The sequence below is a fragment of the Panulirus ornatus genome, chromosome 51, assembly GCF_036320965.1.
Source record: "Panulirus ornatus isolate Po-2019 chromosome 51, ASM3632096v1, whole genome shotgun sequence".
NCBI lineage: Eukaryota > Metazoa > Arthropoda > Malacostraca > Decapoda > Palinuridae > Panulirus > Panulirus ornatus.
The window spans coordinates 2,216,717-2,227,697 of NC_092274.1; the positions used below are offsets into that span (position 1 = coordinate 2,216,717).

The 10,981-nt window shown below is 36.6% G+C and overlaps 1 long non-coding RNA gene across 4 annotated transcripts in view; it reads right to left on the bottom strand.

The window, feature by feature from the left end:
• LOC139764825 (uncharacterized) overlaps positions 1 to 10,981 on the bottom strand; it is a 41,872-nt gene that overhangs the window by 18,964 nt on the left and 11,927 nt on the right. Inside the window, exon 1 of one of the 4 annotated variants that reach the window (XR_011716480.1) lies at positions 7,764 to 8,217. This is a non-coding gene — a long non-coding RNA (uncharacterized lncRNA). Of the gene's footprint in view, positions 1 to 7,646; positions 7,703 to 7,763; positions 8,218 to 10,981 lie in introns of those variants that run through there. The other 3 variants (XR_011716479.1, XR_011716477.1, XR_011716478.1) reach the window with 3 other exon arrangements.

Below are 10,981 nucleotides of genomic sequence, written 5' to 3' on the forward strand. Positions count from 1 at the left end.
CCCTTCTCTAACTTTGTCATCTCTTCCAACAAAATGTAGAATTACATCAATTTGGAATTCCACAGTGCTCTTCTCATTTCAAATTTATATTCTATAATTTATAGTTACATCCTCTTCATTAAGAAGTTCACCTCAATCATATTAAACTTCTCCTCTCTTTAACACTGACCTGATCACAACACAAGCTGGAAAAACAATTTCACTAGACTGTACATTACTATCAATCTGATTCTCTACACATTTATATGGTTCACTTTTAAATTTGTATCTATATCAAACGGATTACTGCTCATAATAGGCTCGGGGACTAATTTGTCACTCGATGACGTGTGTACCCCAGGCATAGGAAATTCATCACACCTTTACACAACCAATCACAAATCCACCCTCAACATTTATATAATGCAATGGGATAAGCTTGCCTAACTATAACCCTTTTACATTCATTTTTTTCCACAAAGTAAGACACCTTTGTCCACTCAAACACATCTTTCAAAATTAACCTCTAACTTGCCCCAGTATCTCTCGATGTCAAGATTTTCTTCGCAGGACTACCTTTAATTACAACCTTTTCTTCAGTAATAGATTGCACACTTTTATTTACTCACATTATAATCATTACTTCTTACCTCAATAATATCATTTTCCTCTTCCCAACCAACATTTAAGCCTTGGGTGATTTTTGACACTGATTTTTACCAGGACCAAATTCTACACATCCCAAACATTTCATAGGTTTTCACGCCTCTGTTCTAACATAAGGGTTATGCCTAAACTGAGGTCTTCTATTGTATATGTCTTTGGATTCTGCTTCCTACATTGTTTTGTGGCTCCTTGTTACCTGAACCTTCCACATCATAATAATAATGTTCACAAGGCTCTTCAACCATTGAATACTGTAGATATTTATAAGGTTTGTCATAATTCCTTCTATCTAATCCAAGTTCATTAATGTGCATATCAATAAGGATTGTCGATTACTCTGTTTCCAGGATTATTTCTTTCTTGCAATATTTTTTAGCTATTTCTGACTGGTCAACCATCAGGGATCCTTCCGTCACATTTTCTAGTCTTGCATATTTCATAATGTATTTCAGGTCGAAAGCCAATTTTTAACTCTTCCAACAGGATTAGTTGTCTCTCCTCCTCCACTGTTTCTAATTTTTCTCACTTACACAACATATCAAATGTCATTCCACATTCTATAACCATCTCCACATGAGTTGATCCACTAATTTTCTTGATATCCCTAAATCTTCCCCTGTATGATTCTGTGTCCAATTCCACAGTTTGTAATACTGCTTCCTTAACAGCCTTATAATCTACTGATGCCATTAAAAAAAGACATGCATACACCTCTCTAGCCTTACCCTTAAATTTACTCTGCATCAACATAGCCCAGTCAATTTCATCCTATTCTTTAATAGTTCCAAGGTTTTCAAAATTAATAAACAACTCCTCACCTTCTTCTTCAATAAACTCAGCTTTATCCTGTTTATTCTCTTATCTTTATCTTCAAATTTTCTCCTTTTCTAATTGCCTAAACACTACTTCTCTATCAGCCTACATTCTCTCTTTCTCTACCTCTATTTGTATTTTCTCAAGCTCAAAGTCAAATCTTAATCTAGCCATTGCAAATTTTTCATTATTATCAACACATTGAGGCTCCTTCAATATTGATAAGGACACCAACTGATCAATTAATTCTCTCTGCATGTCACTTTCAACATGTTTCAGCAGAGAAATTCCATAATTAACTGTCACCTCCCTCAGTTCATCTTAAAGACACTGTTACAGACAAATATATCCTCGCCGTCAATAAACTTCTTCACGTTATTTGCCATGTTTAAACATGCTACATTTACAAGTATGAACACTTACTTGTTTACAGAAATTTTCTCCATATATTCCAAGAGAGCACAACTTGAATTACATAGTTTCACTTTTTCAGCTCCCTGGACTCACTTTTTACATATTCATATCCTGGACAACAGGCTTCCACATATTCACCTCCCAAACAGCAAGTTTCACACTTCACATTCCCAGTCAGCACTCCCACACACCAGTTTTCATGGTTCAAGATCCCAGACACCACATTTCACAGTTCAAGCTCCCTGACAGGTCCCCATGTTACATTCTGCTTCCACCCCTTACACATTAAATGGTGTATAATCTACCCATTCAAACAGATAACTCTGAAATAACAGCTCTGTTCACAGAGAGATTTGGCCTAGACATAGATTCCCTTACAATCTGGCTAACATCTGATGGCGCTAATGATATATCTACTCTTCCCTTCTTCTCACGTTGGTGAAATACCAAACATAGATAAAAACTTTTATCAATAACTTTATAATAACAAAATAAACATGGCTGTCTCGTAACATAAAGAATACCATTTATCCCTGATACATAGCTTGCTCTCTATATTACTTTACTCAACATCGTTCTGCCTAATTCACGGATGGGTTTGAAATGAATTAGGTGTGTACGGATTACGTCGTACATTTATCGACACCTTGGTATCACGTCTTCCTCTTATGGCCATTCACAAAGAAAAATGATTAAAACAAAATAGGTAAGTAGAACATAAATAGGGGAGATAACTGTAACACCAAATAAAGACTTCTCACTCCACACATTCCTCACTTATCCAAGACTGCCACCCATAACTCACTTGACTTTCCATCGTTCCATTTCACACCATGTCCATTACAAGGTATCTAAAACATATCATCCAATTTCTTTAAAATCATACTCATCACATATAAACTCTCCCTTCACCATGATAACTCGTGCGTAAAAATCCAAATCATTCCGATCTCCCTCCTTTCACACACTCTTCCAAACTCATTCACCAACTTCTGCATTATATCACTCAAATCTCCCGCCACTGCTCACCAAACAACAACAGACACCTCATCCCTCCTCATCTGACTTGCAACTCTCTTCCACTCACCTACCTCACCACCCTATCCATAAACAAATCAGACAACCATCCCTGTTTTATCCCAAACTTCACTTGCAACCACTCTCTCTGTCTCCTCTATTTCTACTCGTACACTTGCCTCACACCCTCGATGAAAACTTATCGCTCCTACTAGCAGCCTTCCTACAAAACCATATATTCTTAAGACCTTCCATAAGAAATCTGTCAACCCTGCTTCCTCCAAATCCATAAATGCTCTAGAGGAATCCTTCTGTTTCTCAAAGCATTTATCACACATATGCTTTAAACCAAACTCATGGTCCACAATCCTATAACACTTCTAAAACAACCTTAATCTCAGGCTATGCACATACCTACATCCTCAATCACCATATAACTTACACTCAACAAACTGAAACCTCTACAGTTTGAACATTCACCTTTATCACCCTTGCCTTTACATACTGTCACTATATTTGGCATTCTCACAATCCCAAATACCTCACCATAATCCATAAGTAAATGAACATCTTTACTAACCAATCAAGAACACAGTCAACCCCCTTCATAAGATACTCAACTACAGTACCATAAACTAGACCCATCTTGCAACGTTTCATCTTACATAACACTTTCACTACTTCTTCTCTCTTCACCGAATCACTCTCCATTAATAACTTTGCATACCACTGAAAACTAAACATCCTATATCTGCCAAACACATTTAAGTCTCTCAAAATACTCAGTCCATCTCTTCACTTCATCACTACCTGTTGACACTTCTCCACTTACCTTCTTCACAAATTTTCTCATCTAGTCTCTAGTTGTTTGGCACATTATCACCCTCCTTCCAAAAACAAATTCTTATTCTCCATAAAGAGTACTAATACTCACTCAATTCAACTCTCATTTGCACTCTTTTCTCCCTCATATCTAGCTTCCTTTCTGGCAAATCTGTCTCTATTCTTGATGAATCTACCTCTCCCTCTTTCCCTACCAGAAGCAGTATCCCACATAGATACACCTTGTCTTCTACACCTTTCCTCCATTTTATCAATGACTTTCTTTTTCATACCAATAACCAAATGCACTCATGTGCTAACAACTCAGTACTGCATTCCTCCATCTCCTTTAAATATACTCCATCTCTCACTCCACCTACATCTTCTCTCAACACAACTGTAAACTCTGACTTATACAGGATCTCTCAGTCAGGTAGACAATTCATTACAACTCTTCTATCTCTTTGGATGGATATGTAATTACAAAATATACATACTCACTACATATTACTGTAACACCTAACTTATCTTGGAAAATTCATTACAGAAATACCTATGTCTGCCTCAAAGAAACTGCAAGTTCTCTTTATATGTAGAAATTTCTTTTCTTCTAAACACTTGCTCCATTTATACAAAGGACTGAGCTGCATACAATACTGCACTCTTGCTAAACAAAATCAAGTCAAAAATGGTATAATTTATCAACTCTCCCAGGTTAAGCTCAACACTTGACCCATTTCCATTATGTTCCACTAATTCTTCACTCACCCTATTCTACACATATTACTCTGCTTTTTCATCCAGAATCTTTCATGCTTGTCTGTCCAAACCATTAACTGCACCACATAATATTCGTCAAGCTACCATATCACATGATTACTGTCTGTCCATTGACATCTCGAGGCTGGCCTGTTTCAAGAGCTGCTTCTTTCTAAACACCTTGAACCTCTGGACATTACTATCCCCTCATGTCTTTCCCAATAACTATAATCTAGCACTTTTTACATGACAGATCTTTCACTTCTTTTCAAAAGACTTTTCATAATATTTTCATTCTCCCTCTCATTAACTCTTTACATTTCAATAATGATCCACCCCCAACGAGGACTTTCTTCAGTGACTGCAACTTCCAACAACTTAATTAAATGGAGGTGTTACACAACATCATACAATGAATTCCTAAGATTCTGTTGAGCTGACACTGAGTATGCTTTTAAGTGGCAGCTCCTCTGACTCCCTCAAGATGAAGTCCCTACAAATTGGCCACAGTTGTGATGTACAGGAACAATTCGGGACAAAACCACTCAAACTTAACTGTGTACTGTAAGAAAGCCATTCCTACTATTCTTAACTGTATCAACCAACTAAAGCACTCACACGACAATGCCTAATGCTATCCTGAAACTAAAATGCTTAGGTATTGTACTTTGGAGCATTATCCAGCAAATTTTGGGATTCTACACATGTTGACAACATACATCCACACTATCATTTGTTCAGTTTCTATAAAGCTACATCCACTTTGTAAATTCATTTACAAACAAAACAAAGCTCTACAAAATATGACTGAAAATATACAGTGGATGTATGTTCTCCATGCCCCATGGCCAGATTAATGCATATGCCATCTGAGCCTAGAGGTACCTTCCCTCCAGTACAGGGGTCCTCCCAGTCACTAACATAAACTAACTTATTGTTTCAAAAACTATCGCTAAAGCAACAATAATAAAATATCCAATATAATAGTATAGTACACAATACGATAATGACATTTTGCACACATTTCACAATTTCTTTGGAATCATTCACATTTTTGACAGAATTCTAGGTATATTCAACAAAATGAATACCAATATGATGTTAGCTTCATTCTACCAACTCAACTTTAACAGATAATGCACTTATTTCCCAATCATGAATATAGATACTTCTAAGAAGAGCTTTAAATGTGTGCTTCTACACAATGGAAACAAATATGGATCAATCACAATTGTTCACTCAACTAGAATGACTGAACAGCAGGAAACAATCTCCTTGGTCTTACATAAGATATCATACCAGAATCACCACCAATGGCTAATCTGTGTGGACTATGACTTTTCTCACAGGTCACCACAGTGGACACACCAACTATCCCTGCTTTTTCTGTCTCTGGGATACTACAGCTAAGGATGACAAATGAGTGAGAAAACAATGGCCTCGGACATAAAACATGGTGGTTCGAAAAAAGAATATAATTGCAGAACCCTTACTTGACAAACATATTTTCAACACCACTGCACATCAAACTAAATTTAATAAAACAGTTTGTGAAAGCTTTGAACAAAGAAGGCCACTGCTTTCACTACATATGCAGAACAATTCCAGCACTAAGTATGGAAAAGTTGAAGGCTGGTATTTTCAACTGACCACAAATCAGGGAACTCATGAAAGATCCACATTTATAAGATGTATTGAACAATGCTAAGGCAGATGCAAAGTCTTCCTTCACTCTGGTTAAAAGGAATTCTAATGGGAACCATAAAACAGATACCTACTCTGGACTACTGGAGAACATGCTCTCTTCTTTACATCAATTTGCCTCTAAAATCAGCAACAAAGTGCATTACCTCCACAACCTCTTTCATCATTTCCTAGACAACCTTCATGACCTAACCAGGGAACAAGGTGAACAATTCAACCAAGATTTAAAAACCATGTCTGAAATATACCAGGAACACTGCCATACCCATATGATGGCACATTACTGCTGGACCATTAAACGTGATTGTCCGGGCCCAGCTCACCACAAGAACTCTTTGAAACGTGACATGTCGTACTAACAGAACGTTCTATTAATAATATCTACAACTTTCTATGGTTATTTCACCATTTCCTGATTCTATGGATATTACTTATTCATGAATAAACAATTTTCACTTGTATGAAACCATTTTCTTTAACAAAAAGGCAACAATAATGATTTGTACTCATCAATCCTTGTGCATGATCACTTAAAGGCATACCAATAAGGGGTTATCTCAATAACCAGAGATCAGACGTCAAAAATTATGGCATATTTACAAGCAACAAACACAATTTACATACAAAAAAGGTATAATAGCAAACTAATTATGGGTAGCTTCATATATGGTAAGGGCATACAACTCCACTACAACTTAATCCTGCTCGGATGTTATCAAGTGTCTCCATGACTCTTCATATAACTGAATAACTGTACACTATGCAGTCAAAACTATTACAATGACAACCTTAGCAAACTTTTTCAAGGCTAAAATGTACAAAATTCATACTAAATTTAACATACTTCACATTCTCAGCCAAATAATTTCATTAAGTCACATCAATAACATGTATTCATCTTCCATTTTTCAAACTACAAAGACTCTAAACACTACATCTAAGTGACACAACAAAATAACATGATCTAGACAGGTAACAATATATTAAATACCAATCTTCACATACTCATGTCACCTCCTCTTATCTCTATAGTCAACTAAAACTTGTATATGCTTTTGTTTACCTCTTGAACCTTACAATGCACACTATTAATCCAATATATAACAAAACAATGACGTCTCAAAAGCCAAAAAAAAAAATCCAAATTTCGGACTAAACATGTCATCTCCACTGCTCACAAATGAGAGCTAAATTCTCATTATTGGTCTATATCTTCATTAACCTATCTATTGTCTATTCCTACACTTTCCCTCTATTATACACCCTCCTATCAGGATGATCCTACAGTCCATCACGAAAAATTAAACCATAAGAGGAAAGGATCCCAAGGATGCGCTACACGTATCCTTCAACTGACACATGGCCTAACGATCAAACTACCCTATTGAACCACAAACCATTTGCCACACGTCCCTTTGGGGCCTCATTTCTACCTTTATTACGGTGGGTGGGTAAAGCACGGTTCTACTGACCTCTTAACTTCATTTCAGTGGCTTTCCATTTAGGGGGTCACTTCACCACACAACAACTGCAATTTTCAATAGAGCACAATTTTACTAACATCACTTGACATGCTATAGGATACTCACCAACTGAAAGATATGATAATAAGTTAATAATGAACTGGTACAATAATCCCGGAGTCATGTCCTATAACAACACGTGCAAGGTGTACACAAAATCTATTGGGGTTGTTTACATTCGTCCTCCATAATAACATGTGACGTCACGAATGTAAACACTGGAGAATCTGGGTGCATTCTGACCTCAAAATCTAATTTATTTTTATTTAATATGTATACATAATTGATTATATCTTCCACATAAGGGTATATAAACTATAATTATGTAAATAATACACTTAAATCATTAGTTACTTTAATATCAATTTCGAAAATAACCCAAAAACTTATGTCAGCACATTTGTTTGATCGAAAAGCACCCTGTGATGAGATGGCGTTTATACAACAACGTTCTAAGTATCAAATTTCTACTTAAGATAATAAATTATGTCGTAAATCAAAACATAATTTTTGCCACCTACAAAATTTGCGTTATCATGACACTATTTTCTAAGGCGTCATATTTTGAACTTCAACTTAAAATGACCCACACACTTTCAAAACATTATTTGCATCATGAATAATAGAGTGTGGCTACTCTCAACATCAACTATTAATAAATAATAACATAGTGACGACAACATGCATTAAACAATACCTACCCCACTCAAAGCCATCTCGGCCAAGAGAGAAAACAAGGAAAACGGAATACAAATTAAACAGGGTGACGCTTTTTTAATACAAACAAATCTTAAAAGATAAAAAGTTACATAAAGACACGAATACAACTGAACATTCCACAACTTATCTATTCGACATAAAAATCATCTATCATAATGCACAATCCTTAGGCGGCTGAACTACACATACAAACTATACCAAACCAACCAAATGTGTGCCAAAGGAACAAATATTTGCGACGAACAGACATACACATAAATAACATCAATATTAACACAATTAATACATATATAGGAGACAGACAGAGACAGCAGCAATATGACAGCGCAACGAAAGGGAACAATGAAGAGAGGAGGATGAATGACATGGAAGCTTTTCCATGCCACTATATTTAACACATTCCACTCAAAATACTCCATAGTTACACCAGTCAAACCCCTCTACATAATAAAAACACCTAATAGGCACAAAATGATCACAGGACTTGATTATGCACAGGAATAAATTTCAGTCTTTTGAAGTTAGCCACATGTAAAAAATTGAAATATTCTCACAAAGAGATACTGGCAAAGCTGTGTTGACCAATAATAAATTGGACAGGGTTAATGGTTCTCCAATCGGAAAGGCTACTACACAAGTCAAATCTTGAGAGAGAGAGAGAGAGAGAGAGAGAGAGAGAGAGAGAGAGAGAGAGAGAGAGAGAGAGAGAGAGAGAGAGTGTATCACATGGAGGAGGAGAGCAAAAGTGAGTTCAAGTATATGTCTAGTGCAATCATGAGCATAATAAGTTACATTCAGAAAAAAACAAGATAGAAGAAACAGAGTAGGTGGTAGAACACACACCTTGAGGAACACCATACTTGGTATGACAGGAGCGAAAAGTCGGCTTATAATAACCATCTACGCGTAAATGCTGGAGATGAAACTCTCCATTACAGAACAGAAATGAGTAACCAAACCAAAGGAAGAGACTTTGGAAAACATAGACTTGGTATCACACACCGCCAAATACTTTGCAGACTGCCACGTCCATATTGCTTTAATAAAAAGTTTCACATTCTGCTGATACATATAAGATGTGAGAGCAATGGTTGGAAGGGGTTTAGAACAGACTCCTTTATTAGGAATGGACTTCACCAAGACATGTTTCCTGGTGAGGAAGGACTGCGGTTGTCTCACTAACCTATTCCAGAAAAGATACACCAGCTGAACCATTAAGCCTTCTCCACCTGCAGCTGGGAGAGGAAGTTCCTACACGACCCTGCCTGGCCAACATGGCAGCAACCATCATACATAGATTTGCGTGACAGATACCCATTTACGTCCACCATATCCCACAGATGACGTGTTAGATATCTGGGGACACACGGCAGCCTCGTAGCCAAACGTTGAAAACAAAGCCAACCAAAAAAGATTAGGCTATACCTTAACAAAAGGCCAAAAACAGCGATATACCTTAACAAAAGGCCAAAAACAGCGATTTTCATGTAACATTTCATACACTGGACATTGACCAATGGTAGAGAACAACCTATACATAAAATGGCGACACAGGAGTCTACAATATCATCACGTATACAATTCATACCATTTGGTCTCTGGTATTTGCTGACTCTAATATGCAAATGATGCATGATGCTGTGTGCATGGCAGTCATGCGTCAGCCAATCAATTCATCAGGCAAGCAAGAGCCACACACACACACACACACACACACACCACCTGATTTGGGAGATTCGAACACGTGAACTCCATTACTACCAGGCTTTGACATACATTACCCCTCATACATAGATAACTGATTATCCGGGGGCAGGGGGGGGGATTGGTCATTCATTTCAGGACCAAGTTATTCATTCTGTAATGTTCTTCAGTTGTTCACAATAAGATTATGCAGTAGTAAGAACATGGACAATGTGGTGTTTTCAAAACTACATAAAAACCGGAGGCTGACATGATGTTATTCATGTGTATACTTGAGTCTACTGATAACCAATGTATATACTTCAATCTGCGGATAGATAATGTATATTAGAGTCTGATGATTAATGATATATATACTTAAGTGCTGATAAACAATGTATAAACTTGAGTCTGATGATAAACAATATATATTCTACTCTGCTGATAAAAACAAAATGTATATACTGCAGTGTGCTGATAAACAATGTATATACTGCAGTGTATTGATAAACAATGGATATACTGCACTCAAATGATAAACAATGTATATACTCCAGTCTCCTAATAAACAAATGTGTATTGATGAAAGATATTTATAAACACATGAACTCCACCCATGGTGTGCTGACTTGATGACCAGCAAACAACATCTTATCACAACCTTCCATCTTGCGCACAACAACGATTTTTACGTTAAAACAAAATGAAAGCCATATATTAATAGTCCATTCATTCATTTAAAAAATAAATAAATATATAGTGTGATGCATCTATGTCACACTTTCATTTTTAAGGATGATTTCAGTGAAATATTAGCGAGGGAGGGGGGAGCCATGATGGCTATATGATGGCGCAGCATCAGCTACAAACTCCTCACTCCC